Source organism: Dromaius novaehollandiae, chromosome Z, assembly GCF_036370855.1.
Source record: "Dromaius novaehollandiae isolate bDroNov1 chromosome Z, bDroNov1.hap1, whole genome shotgun sequence".
Classification (NCBI taxonomy): Eukaryota; Metazoa; Chordata; class Aves; order Casuariiformes; family Dromaiidae; genus Dromaius; species Dromaius novaehollandiae.
The window spans coordinates 11,571,023-11,583,241 of NC_088132.1; the positions used below are offsets into that span (position 1 = coordinate 11,571,023).

Genomic DNA, 12,219 nt, shown 5'->3' on the forward strand with positions numbered 1-12,219 from the left:
GCCTCCATCACTGGCAGCTGTCCACACACCAAGCAGCCACAGAGAATATCAATCTAACATCTAGAGATGGTGCTCTTGTGAGGACAGAAATATTACTTTCAGGGCATGGCATGGGTCTGCAATACTAGAGCCAGTGCTGTTCCTGTCCTAGCAGCAGACATGGACTAGTGCCGTAAATATTCAGCCTCAGATGAAAAGCTGTACATCTGCCTGTCTCCAATAGCCTCTGGATAAGCATGTATCAAATCAAACAAGAGCCTCTCCCTGAAAAAAAGGGACAACTGAAGCAAGAACACTGGGTCTGAGCGGAAACGCAGTCCTCTTCGGAAATGCTGAGGAATATCTTATCATTTCATTTCCTTTGGACAGTATCAGGCTGCACTTTTTGCAGCAAACAGTATCATGAACCATGTCAACTCTGCAAAGCCCTGGTCCAAGGGCAAAGTCCCCCAGTGCTCAGCATGCGATCTGCTGAGAGCAGCCCCCTTAAAAACTGTGAACAGTGAGGGCAGCAGACAGCCCCTGCCCCAAGAATTGACAATTTGACTTGCACAAAACCAGCCATCAGTGAATTATTAGCCTGGTGGGAAACAGAGGTGCAGATAACTCAGTCAAGAGTTGCAGATCCCCCAAATCAGGGTCTAGCGTCTTGGCCACTTCTCTGAAGAACACCCAAATCTCAGCTTCTGTCTTCCTCCAGCATAGCAGCTGCAACCAAGAGACTTACTCCTGCACAGCTGCATCCACTCCGTACAACACATGATGGGAGGTTTCATCAAGATGATCTTAAGGCACAAGTTGGGGGAGGAAAACTTCACCACAATACCCTGAAAGGGAAAAGCCCTGTGTATCTACACAACTTCAGTGAGACTAAGGGAGGTGGAAAAACAGCTTTAGTCCCAATTCTGTTGAGATTAGGGTAGATAAAGAGCAACTGAGGACAAACACAAACCATTATTTATCCTGCTTGCAAGAGATCTAACTAGAGCAGAAAAGCCAGTGCATAAAGAAACAAGAGTAAGTGTCCATTCTATGCTCAAAACTCATGCAAAGCCTGCCAAACTAACGGGAGCAAACTTTGAACATTCACATCTCTAACAAGCTTTCAAGAAGTCAAAGAACTCAAGACATCTACTCGAGCTCTAGGAAAGAGGGAAAACCACCACGCAGAAGTGATACTTCTCTAGGAATAAAAAAAATATCGCTCTTTAGAAATGACCTTTTTAACATCAAGATGCTTAAGCAAGCTACAAAAAGATGCCATGAAATGCATTAGCAGCACACAGACTTGAAGCAACTCACCTGAGGCCACAAGCAAAGCAAAAGTGGAGATGAGAATAGAACAAACAGATCCCAAACGTGTCTGTCTCCTGGTTTAAGCACTGTTAGACTCTGTAGCAATCACAGGTAGAGCAATGCAGGATCAGCAGTGGAAGGATGAGCTTTGAACCCACAGTCTGATGCCTGGGACACACAATCATTTTCAGCTGAGCCACACAGACACTAAAATAAAGTCTTTCGAAATCTCCCCCACGGCTTCCGTTTTCTCTCAGATTTGCCAAATAAATTTATTAGACACTAAGTTTCTTATTACATAAACAAATGCAATCAGCAAGAAGTGCTTCTCTCTTCGAAAATCACCCACATCAAGTCACATGGTCTACGCTGACTCCTTTTTGTTAAGGGAGAGCTGCTGGGTCAGCAGGCAAGAATTTAATTAGGACCACACATATTTGGGTGACAGTATTTGGCAATACCCTCTATTAGTTTACATCACTATACACACACTGACTACCTGGCCTTAGGTTTTGTAATAAACAAGTCTTGGCCTTGTCACCCAGTACTCACTAATGAAAAGCAACGTGGTCACCTGTCTGCCTTCTAAATAACAATGCTGTATATGACAGAAGCATTTAAGTGGCTATAGACCATCTTAGAACACAGACCTAGCTTCATGCTAATACACAGCCAGTTTGACTCACAGTTTCCCTCTTTGAGGAGCATGTCAAGTTTTGCAAGAGTTCTCAGTGCACAGTGGCAAAATATCAGGAAGCCGATTAAACGTTCCCATGCAATTCCGCTAGTGATTTGCAGTCTCTGATCTAAACAAAACCAAGACACGTTGCATCTCACTCATTCTCAGGGTCCGTCAGGATGTGCACAGCTACAGAACATTGTATAAATGACTTCTCTTTGTTCTCCAAGGCAGCACAACCTCACAGAAGATCAGAGACAATTGGTGGAAAAGAACTGCTCCTTTCAGCAAAGGCTAAAGCGAAAACACCTATTTTAACTACTGCTAATAAAACTGTTAGTCTTGTAACAGAGCCCAATATCAGGCTCTGCCTGCCGCACTAGGTACTACACAAAGCCAGAGCAAGGTCCAGGCTCTAGTCTGAAGCGTTGGAACACATCCAACGTCACATTAGGGGCAGAAATCTGGTGTCCCAACCATTCAGTCAAAATTGTAAGAGGTTTCTTAAGGTATCTAACCTGCGCACTAAGAATAAGCAGTTGGATTTTTCAAAAGTCAGTATATCGCACACAGAGCATTTCTGACACACCGGCTATGAACAGCCCAGCAGCGGGATGGTCATTTTGAAAGGTCTGGCTCAGAATTACTACTGCGAGCGCTTGAATCCCTGGCCCCAAGTTCTTCAGAAACACTCTGGCTTGCCTCTCTCAAAAATGAACTCCCAAGATGTGTGCTTGGGGGACCGGTAGGCCCGTATTTACCACTCAGAAATAAGCCATAAGGGATAGTTTCCCAAAGACCTCAGCGCTGACTTACAGAGTACTCCATAACTTAAATGGGACTACGATTTCCAAAGTACTCAGTACCCACTCAGGTGTTTATACAAAGCCACATTTTCAGAAATTGTTGGTGTTCAGCAGCTTACCTCGTGACACAGCATGACAAGCTATTTGAAAACCTGTCCCAGCTCACATGGGAGAAACATCTGCTTACCAGAACGACCACAAGAACTGGTTCTCATTACTCCTGGCACTCTCAGAAGGTTCATTAGTGAAAACCAGCGCAGCTCCACTGCAACGAAAGAACTTACGTTCGCCTGCACCACTGCTGATCTGACCCCCAAGAACGGCACACGCCAGAGGCATTCACTTCAGCAAGACGAGCTTTTTAAATGTCAAGTATAACATTCAAGACGAAATGCAGGCATCTATTTTACAAAAGACCCTGCCTTCCACCGAAAGTTGTGAAACAGATGAAACACTTGAGCTGTCTTATTACACTCAATGTACCTCTTTGCCAAATGAAAAAGGTGAAAAATCTAGTTCATTCTCTGGGGCAAACAAACAGAAAAAGAGTAAGGTTCCAGATAGCCCAGAAAACTAACTGAATAACCGATTTGCTTTATCATAATCAGTGTCCAAATATCCAGAGTCCATATTGGCCAATTTTTTTTTTTTGCTTTCAAAGAATGAGCTCCTCTCTGTAGTGGAATTTAGAAATAATACAGCATTCCTACTGAAATAATAATTGCAACATTTGAGCTCAATTCATGCCATTAGGCTTTGATCTGAGAGCAATTATGCTATAGTCAATACACAGTCTGCAAAAAGCTGTGTTATGCAGGCTCAGCCACTTTTTCCAGCTGATGGCACATCCTGTTTAAGGACATATTTTTGCAAGTGCGAAAAGACGTGAAGCGTCTGAGATTGGTAAAGGTACTTTTCTGTTTGGCAGCAGCCTCCAGGAAAAGGAAGACAACAGGGGCATCCAAGAAAGTCATCAGCTTCATCAACTTTTGGGAAAAGAAATCCACGAGCTCAGAGGGAGTTGGACAAGCCAGCTGTACTCTTGAACATCACCCCCAGCAGAGCACACCCCGATCACTTAATCACTGTACCTTTGCAAAGCAACCACAAATCCGGATTAACACAGGTACGCTGGCCGGTGCTCTGTGTTCTTACCGCAGAGTGGCTGCAGCATCAGTCAGCATGACCCTAATATCCTATACGTGAAAACCTCCGGACTATGATGAAGGGCTTCCTCGGATCTTTGAACGAAACAACCAGCACATGAGATGCTGTTGTCATCAGTGAGATGACTGCAATTACAAATAATGGGGAGGGCGGAGAAATCACACTCATCACGTGCCAGATGTGGAGGTTACCTTCCACATTTATACGAGCGTCCTGTAGGGAAGCCGTAGTTATCTGGAATACACATCAGTCTTTCATAACTTGCACTTCTGACACTGCGGTGTTTGTGCCTGCTCTTGAGTGAAACTACCATGCCTTGCAGCTTCAGAAGCACCTTATTATGATTTTTTTTTTTTTTTGAGGGAATGTCTTCTCCTAAATCATCTCGGTTTTTGTAGCTTGCTTGTGATTTTGGGAGAAAACAGAGATACAAACTGTGCCTGGCACAAGACTAAACTGCAGTAGGAGATGTATGGCTACCCTATAACATCTAGGGAAACTTTACTGTTTTTTTCCTCTTGATTTTTGCCATCTGGGACCAACATGCCATGAACCAGCACATGTGTCCAGTGAAAAATAACAGCAAACCACCACATGGCTTTATATGACACGAAACATCCCAATGGTGCCTTTGAGATTCACTTGCGTAAGGAATAAGCTGTTTGTTAAGGCTGATACCAACACAACTGCACTGACATTAATGCCGTGGCACAGGTATAGGTAAGAGCAGATGAAACCAAAAAATTCCTAAACTGTGCAGAAAAGCATAAGCCAAGAAAAGAAACAGCCTCTAGCACAATGCAAGGAAATGACACTGTCAGGGGAAAAAAAAAAAAAAAAGAAAAAAAAAAAGCAATAGCAGTATTTTGGAATGGTTGTCAGAGAGCAGGGTTTGTTCTTTGAAAGACTGCAGCAGACAGACCAGTAAGTCTTCTGCTCCCACACTGCTACCTTCTAACTATATGGATGAGAAAATTAGAAATCCTCAAAAGCTATTGACAGATGTCTAAGTACTTTTGAAAGCAAAGAGTGTCAACTATGAAAAGGAATGAACTTCTGATCAATCCTGGCATTTGATACAGAGTGCAATAACCCCTTATCTTTAAAGTTATTCAAGGAAGAATATAAAAATAATTGGCATACATGATAAGAACCAAGCCTGCCGCGGCAGGCATGGCACTGGGCAGCTAGCAGAGTGTGCCGGCAGAAAGTGAGCACAAACGCTTCCCCTTTCTGCCTGATCCACAGGGGAACAGTTGCTCCACACAAGTTATATTCCTCAGCTGCAGCTGTACAACTCGTATGCCTAGTGCTGAAGCTTCAGTCCTTAGTGTCAACCAGACAGATGACTGACGTGCAAAGCAGGCGAGCGTATGCATTTAATATCATACATGGATTGACCTAAAAGTGCCAAAAGGAAGGCCAATAAGCTTGCAAGATAGAAATGTAAACAGAAGAGATTTGCCAGTTAAGTAATACCGAATCCAAAGTGTATTTATTGTTGAGCACAGGATATCCTCAATGGTGCTCCCTGAAACTGTTCCACTGGTGTCCAAGCATACTCCCAAAATCTAGCTGACTGCAATTATGTCTGGTGTTGTACAAGAATACAACTGGAGAGAAAGCTGTAGCAGTCTGGAAGATTAAGAGGATGTCACAAGAATGGGGATCAAAGCGTTGGAAGACATGGCAATGAAGAGAACAAAAAAAAAGCCAAGTAATAATTAAGATCTGAAGGAATCTGAAAACAATCTGTGTACATGAGATGGTGTCAGTCTGCTAGAAAGAACCAAATCCAGATTTCTCCAGTGACAGTAGAGAAACTCCTATTGTTTTCATTAGGATAAATCTTTCAATGCAGGTTTGTGAGAGCTAGGAAACAAGATGGTAAGATTTGTCACTCTGATTTAATAGGGTAAAGAATTATTAAAATAGCTAAAATATTTCCAAATGAAGAAAAGAGACGACAAAGAGCATTGTCTTGAAATATTTTTAGATGCTTATTCTCTGGTAGAACAAAAATTAAAACAGAAGATCAATTTAATTTAAGAAATAGAAACCCTTTCATTTGAGGGAGGACTGGATTTTGAACTTCGCCTCCAGTACTGCTGCCAGAAAGAAATGTGTCTGTACTTCTGCACTCACAATAGGTTGGTGCTGGTCTTTGTTATTTGGAGGACAGAAGTTTTTTTTAAAGAAAAAGTCCCTTCCAGTTTGGTCCTAACTGTGCTTCCACTGACAATCATAGCAGAGCTCCTGTCATGAGCGCATAATTAGAACAACGGGAAGAGACAAAGAAAAGTCAACAATACATCCTTAGAATATCAATGTATTTCCCCTTTGGTACATCTCTCAGACAAAAGAGAGTTTGATTATTTGAAGGCGTAACATTTCACCTGCAAAAGCAGAAGCCACATCTGAAAACCTGGCCCTTAAAACCAGGCTGCTAACTCTAGCAACGGTGTCAAGGATCTTCAAAAAGATACGTTACAGTGCTGCAGCTCAGAAAAAAACTGTGTTTTCACTTTTATCTCGCAGAGTGTAAAATTTCATAATCTCACCATTATGATGATGGTGAAAGCAGATAAGAGGAAATGGGCATAATGTCACCAAAGCAGATGAGTCCAGGTGCTGGAAACAGGGGTTGATTGGTTCTTAGTCCCACACTTGCCACCCAGACCACTGCCACTCTCTGTCTTTCCAAATGGCAGAATTTTGGCTTTTACTAAGCTAACTATCAAGATCATTAATGGGTGTTAATTGCATGGTTTTGTTCCCCGCCCCTGGGAACAATTTTTCAGTGGGAAATGTGCTAGTAAAGCTCCAGCTTGTTTCAGAGAGGCACACTAGCAAGGTGGTAACAGGTTTTGGCCACTTCTGCATCTTCTGCACAACGCTGCTCGCCTGCTGTCCGCGAAAGGGGAAGCCAGACCTCTGGAGCGATCTCTGAACTGTGTTGTCAGAGGCTGCGGCTTTGTTTGTTCTTTCCCAAAGAATGACCTTCTTATCTAGCCCAAACCAGAACAATCTTGGAAATGCTCCTCCGCTCTCTTTTTTTTTCCTGTGTAATGCCAATCATTCCCTAATAAAGTTAACATAACGCAAACCAATCCCTTATTGGATTAAGCAGAACTCTGCTAAGCAACACTCCTACAGAAACTAACAGAAGAAAGAAAGGTCTGCTTGCATATCGATACTCATGCTGTTTAAACTGTGTACATTCTTGTTCTGATCTGTGATCAAGCTTTTACTCTAATAACCCAAAGAATAAAGTCCTGAATGCTCCTGTTTTCCCCCACAGCGTCACTCTGTCACATCTGGAAAGCTGCAGCAACAGTTTTCCATCCTACTCCACCTCACTCTCCGCACTTGGGGGCAAGTTCACATGTTTTTGCCCAGTGACAAATGCCAAAAATGACAGGTTTAGCATCACCCCCACCTTTCGAAGAGAAACTGTCTTAACGGGGCGGGGGGGGGGGGGGGGGAGAGCTATTTTGAGTACTCCAGTCGGTAGCTGGAATCATGGTAATTCTTTTGAGTTACTCTATATGACTTCTTGTACAACACAGAAGTCCAGGATATACAGCTACAGAATTTGTGATATTTTAATCCCTCATGTTTTGTGGTGACCTTCTCCTGTGCAACATTGCAAGTAGAGCCTCACAGTGATACTTCTAATATATTACTCTTAATACCACCAACTGCAAATGTGCAGGGTAAGTACAGAGAAAACTTCTAAGAGTTCAGGATTCAAATCCTTGGCTGGCAAAAATACGCAACACTCTTCAAGAGAATGAGTTTGTACAACATTAGACCTGGAGAAAGCGCGCAGAGTCCCTAGCTGCCTCTGATGAACCAGGAAAAATATGTCACACCATAAAACAGCGGGTTCTGATCCCAGTCTCTCCCACAGCAAGAGTCATCAGCAACGATGACCCTAAAGGAGAACGGGGAAGCACTGGCGTTGGGTCAGCTGTGCCCTCCGCACTCATTTCAGGATTAGGTGTGTTGCCCAGCTCATGAGACCTATGCAAACACCAAGGGTGCTTGCTCCAAGGTTACTTGAAACGGAAAGCGGTAGTCTCGTTTTCTTTTCTGCTGTTCCCATCATCTTTACATTGGTACCAGCGTTCACAAACCCTACTGAGACTCTCACCAGAGAACATTAAATAAATGTCAGCCAGCAAGAAGGGAGCTATTTTCAACTGCTTGCTGTGGATCAGGGAGCTCCAACGCTACCACCCCGGACAGTGCGTGGGGGAAGAAAGAAGAGCCAGCAGTTGGGGGGAAGATGAGGCAGGTCCATTACTTCAGCAATGACCTTCAATTATGTCAGATTAAAGAAGAAACCACACCCCAAGAAACACTGAGCCTGTGTGGTGAAACACGTGATAAACAGCAGCAGAGCTGATCACGTTCAGCCACAGATGGGACAAGTTCAGGGCAGATCTTCCCTCTGCTCTGGTTTTCTGGGTCTAACTCTGTCAGGTGGGCACACTGGTGAGACAACAGCCTTGCGGGGGTGAAGGCACAGGGAGACCACATTTTAAGTGCATATAATGTTTTTGATTAATGCATGAGGCATTATGTGCTCCAGCCCAGAATCTGTGTGGAAGGTCCTGATCTACTTTCCTCATATCACTGGAGTTCATTCCTGAATTATAGCGGGCTGTTTTATCCTCATACAGCTGGGGCAAAGTTCAATCATAGGAATACTGGAGAAAAGACTATTTCTAGAACAAAGTCCAAATTTCAGTTTTGCTTAAGTACTTTTACCGCTCATGGCATTTCTTTTTTTTTTGTAGTTCAACAGTCCACAAGGAGCCACTACTACCTGCCCGCACCACTCATTATCATATTGGTGCTGGACCATTTCTCTGCCTACGTCAAGAGCAATGAGTGATGAAAGCTTTTGAAAATAAATTTGGCATTACAAAGAAGGTTTGCCAGCAGCTCTTTGTGCTAAACCCATTGATAAAAAGACTCAGTTTCTCTGGGTGAAAGACAAGCAACTTTCAACAGATCTGCTTGCATTATTATGCAGCTGTATTTGGACAAAACTTAGAACAGGTATCTAAAGGATTGCCAAGACTTTTGTAAATGCAAAGGTCTTACACACAGCTGCACTTGAGGTGTTCCCCCCCCCCCCCACACACACACACAAGTATCATATGCATAAGTGAACTTCAGCAGAAATTTATTAAGGGAAAGTTATTCTGAATGTTGGGGTTAGGCTGCTTGGGCTGATTATTACATACGAATACTAAAAGAAAGCCATTATGACCTCCTGCAACCCAGAGGTCTGCAAACGTCTCCCCAAAATGCCTGCAGTGGCCATAAAAGGAACAATTTATTAACTTTTAAAGTTGAGAACACATCCCTCTAAAAGTTCAATTTAAATTCTATCACACATCTCTTATTTTCCAGACTACAACACTTATCCACAACTTGGGAAGAGCTGCTTTTTAATTTTCATCATATTCAGTCCTACTGAAGCAGGATTACATGGCAAACAGTGTTCTCCAAGTCATTAGTGGAAACATCATATTCTTGCCCTTAGTTGTCCCAAGCACACGAGATACAGACTGTGCAGCACTGCATTTACACGTTAGAATTGCAATTAACACAACAATTTCTATTGGGCCACCATAAGCATTAATATCTGTTACATCTGTAACACAGTGAACAGTCACAAGTAGTACCTATTTAGCTTAATAGCCTGCAGGGGCATCACAGAATCACACAAAGATCTGCATGTTTTGGGAAGGTCTCATAATAAACAGCCATTCCCACTTGCTCAAAAGCAAAGATCTGCCACAAGGGCTAAACACAAAAAGCCTCTGCACTGAATGCTTGTTATCATAACCTGCTTTCAGAATTAAGCAAGGTTGCTCAATTATAAAAGCCTTAAGACAGCAAGCTTGACCATCTGCTGCTAATGGATCACCACCAGGCTGCACGGGGCTGCTCTCTGTTGTACAAACACCGACACGCGTTCAAGGGCCACCTCTTCGCTGAATTTTAATGTATCAGTCCATACCCATACTCAAGTTCGCCCCCTCTTTCGGCTCCGATTTAGCTATGGATGCAGGCACAGGCTTGAACCTCTCTGGCTTCAGTGAGGTCTAGTCCAGCACACTAAGGAGTAACTCTGATCACCCGAGAAAGTTTATTTATACGTACAGCCCCGAAGCCTAAAAGCAGAAAAAACAATCCCAGCACCGCGGGGGGGAGGGCAGGGAAGGGGTTAATGTTTTAAGCCAGGCATAAAAACGCTGCTTTGCTACGGGCTTTTCACCCGGAGCCGGAGCCTCTCTCCTTCCTCGCAGCGCTCGGGGCGGCCGCACGGCAGGATGTCACCAGCGGACGGCGGGGGGGTTCGCAGCGCGGCAGCGGGGGGGTTCGCAGCGCGGCAGCGGGGGGGTTCGCAGCGCGGCAGCGGGGGGGTTCGCAGCGCGGCAGCGGGGGCTGCTCCCGCCGGGCCGGGCCGGGCCGACCCGACCCGCACCGCCGCGGCCCCGCGAGCCCCGCACCGCCCGGGCGCCGTCCCGCTATCTCCGGCAGCGCCGCCCAGCCAGACAACTCGCTCCGCTCGAGAGAAAGCAAAGCGGAGTGAAATTAATTCAAAAAAAAAAAAAGAAGAAGAAGCAGCGCACGCCAGCACCACACCGCCGCTGCGGCGCTGGCTTCGCGCAGCGATCCGCGCCGCAGAAACTTGTTTTTTGGGGTTTTTCTGTTTCCCCCCCCCCTCTCCCCCCGCCCCAGTTTTGCTCGCTTTCCCCGCGGCGGAGGATGAGCAGAGCGGCACGGCGGCGAGCGGAGCCCCCCCAGCCGCCGCCTACCTCCGCGCCGGGCGCCGCGGCCGCCGCCGCCGCACTCCGCGCCGCGGGAACCCCCCGCGCTGCGCCGCGCCGCTCCGCGCTGCTCCGCTCCGCACCGCGCTGCGCTCCGGGCCCCGGCGCCGGCCCCGCTGCCGCCGCCCGCGCCCGCAGCGCCTCTTATAGGGCGTCGTGGGGCGGCAGCGCCCGCGCCCGCCCCTTCCCGGCCGCGCCGCCGCCGCCGCCGCCGCGCTGCCCCCGGCCGTCCGCAAACTTTTCCTTTTTTTTCCCCCACTTCTTTTTTTTTTTTTTTTTTTTTAACGTCGCAGCGTATTCTCAAAGGCTCACGGCGCCCGGCTGCATTTGCTCCACGTGCAGCGTTTAATATACCTGGCGGCATCGTTTTCGCTGCCCGAGGAGTGGCTTGCGCCGCTGAGCTCCTCTCGGACGGGTCACGGTGCCTTGTCACCCTGTGCGGGCTGCTCCCCTGCAGACGCACCACCCTTCACAGAGCCCCTTCGAAAATCCTGGCTTCCTACATGGCAGGAGCACATAAAAACACTGCAGTGCGATCTGTGAAAGCACAGCCGTGCATTTGCAATGCATAAAATGCTGTATAAATGAAAGCGTGTGATGTGCAAACACCAGGCAACTCTTAAGGTACGGTTCCCACTACGGATATAACGCATCGCCATGGCTCATCTACGGTAAGGTCCGTGATGTTACTGTGCATGCTATTAGAGCTCTGCCTTAATGTGAGCAATCTGGATCACATGCGATTACCAAGGGAACTATACCTTCGAGTTTCCTGGCTTGTGTTTCAGTTCTCAGCCCAGCACCGTTGTATTTCCTTGAGAAGCAAAGAAATACAAACACCTGAAGGCAAACTCCAAAGACCTCAGAGCAATTGCAATTTGAGATAAAATTATCTACTGGGGTCTCAGAGACAGCGGCAAATATCCAGATTAGAAATGCACACCCTTCTGCACTGAATAAAAGCTGAAACCTTCATTGTGGCAGTGACCCAAGCTCCTTCCCCTGTCACCACCTCCCGGAGGGGCTCAGGGCTGGACAAAACACAAAGATGCAGGTTCCAGTCTCAGTTACCCCAGTGCGGCTGCTGCCGAACACCATTCTCCTAAATGGACTCATTTGGGTTGTACATTCATCTGGCTGTAAATCTGACGTAAAAGTTGGGTCTGTAACGTATAAATCCAGCTTTGTTTACTTTCACTATATACCATTGCTTCCAGTCTTTACGCATTTTCAAACATTTACTAGATCATAATTCTGAACCGTAAAATAAATAATTTCAGCGTAGATGTAGTGGCTTGACATCAATGAGAACAACTACTAAGTGAATACCAAAGAGCAGACACTGCTAACGGTGTCTCCTTAAACCAGATTCCTCCGTCTAAGGAAAGCGCTTTTTAAAGCAATATCAGCAGAAGGG

The 12,219-nt window shown here is 45.8% G+C and overlaps 1 protein-coding gene across 3 annotated transcripts in view; it reads right to left on the reverse strand.

Annotated features, from left to right (window-relative positions):
- The window catches only part of ABCA1 (ATP binding cassette subfamily A member 1), a 98,287-nt gene extending 87,349 nt beyond the window's left edge, over nt 1-10,938 (reverse strand). For 2 of the 3 annotated variants that reach the window (XM_064501865.1, XM_064501864.1), the window contains exon 1: nt 10,791-10,938. The gene's annotated coding sequence lies outside the window, so the exon portion shown is untranslated. Of the gene's footprint in view, nt 1-1,302; nt 1,323-10,790 lie in introns of those variants that run through there. The other variant, XM_026098377.2, reaches the window with a different exon arrangement.
- Nucleotides 10,939-12,219: the final 1,281 nt, after the last annotated feature.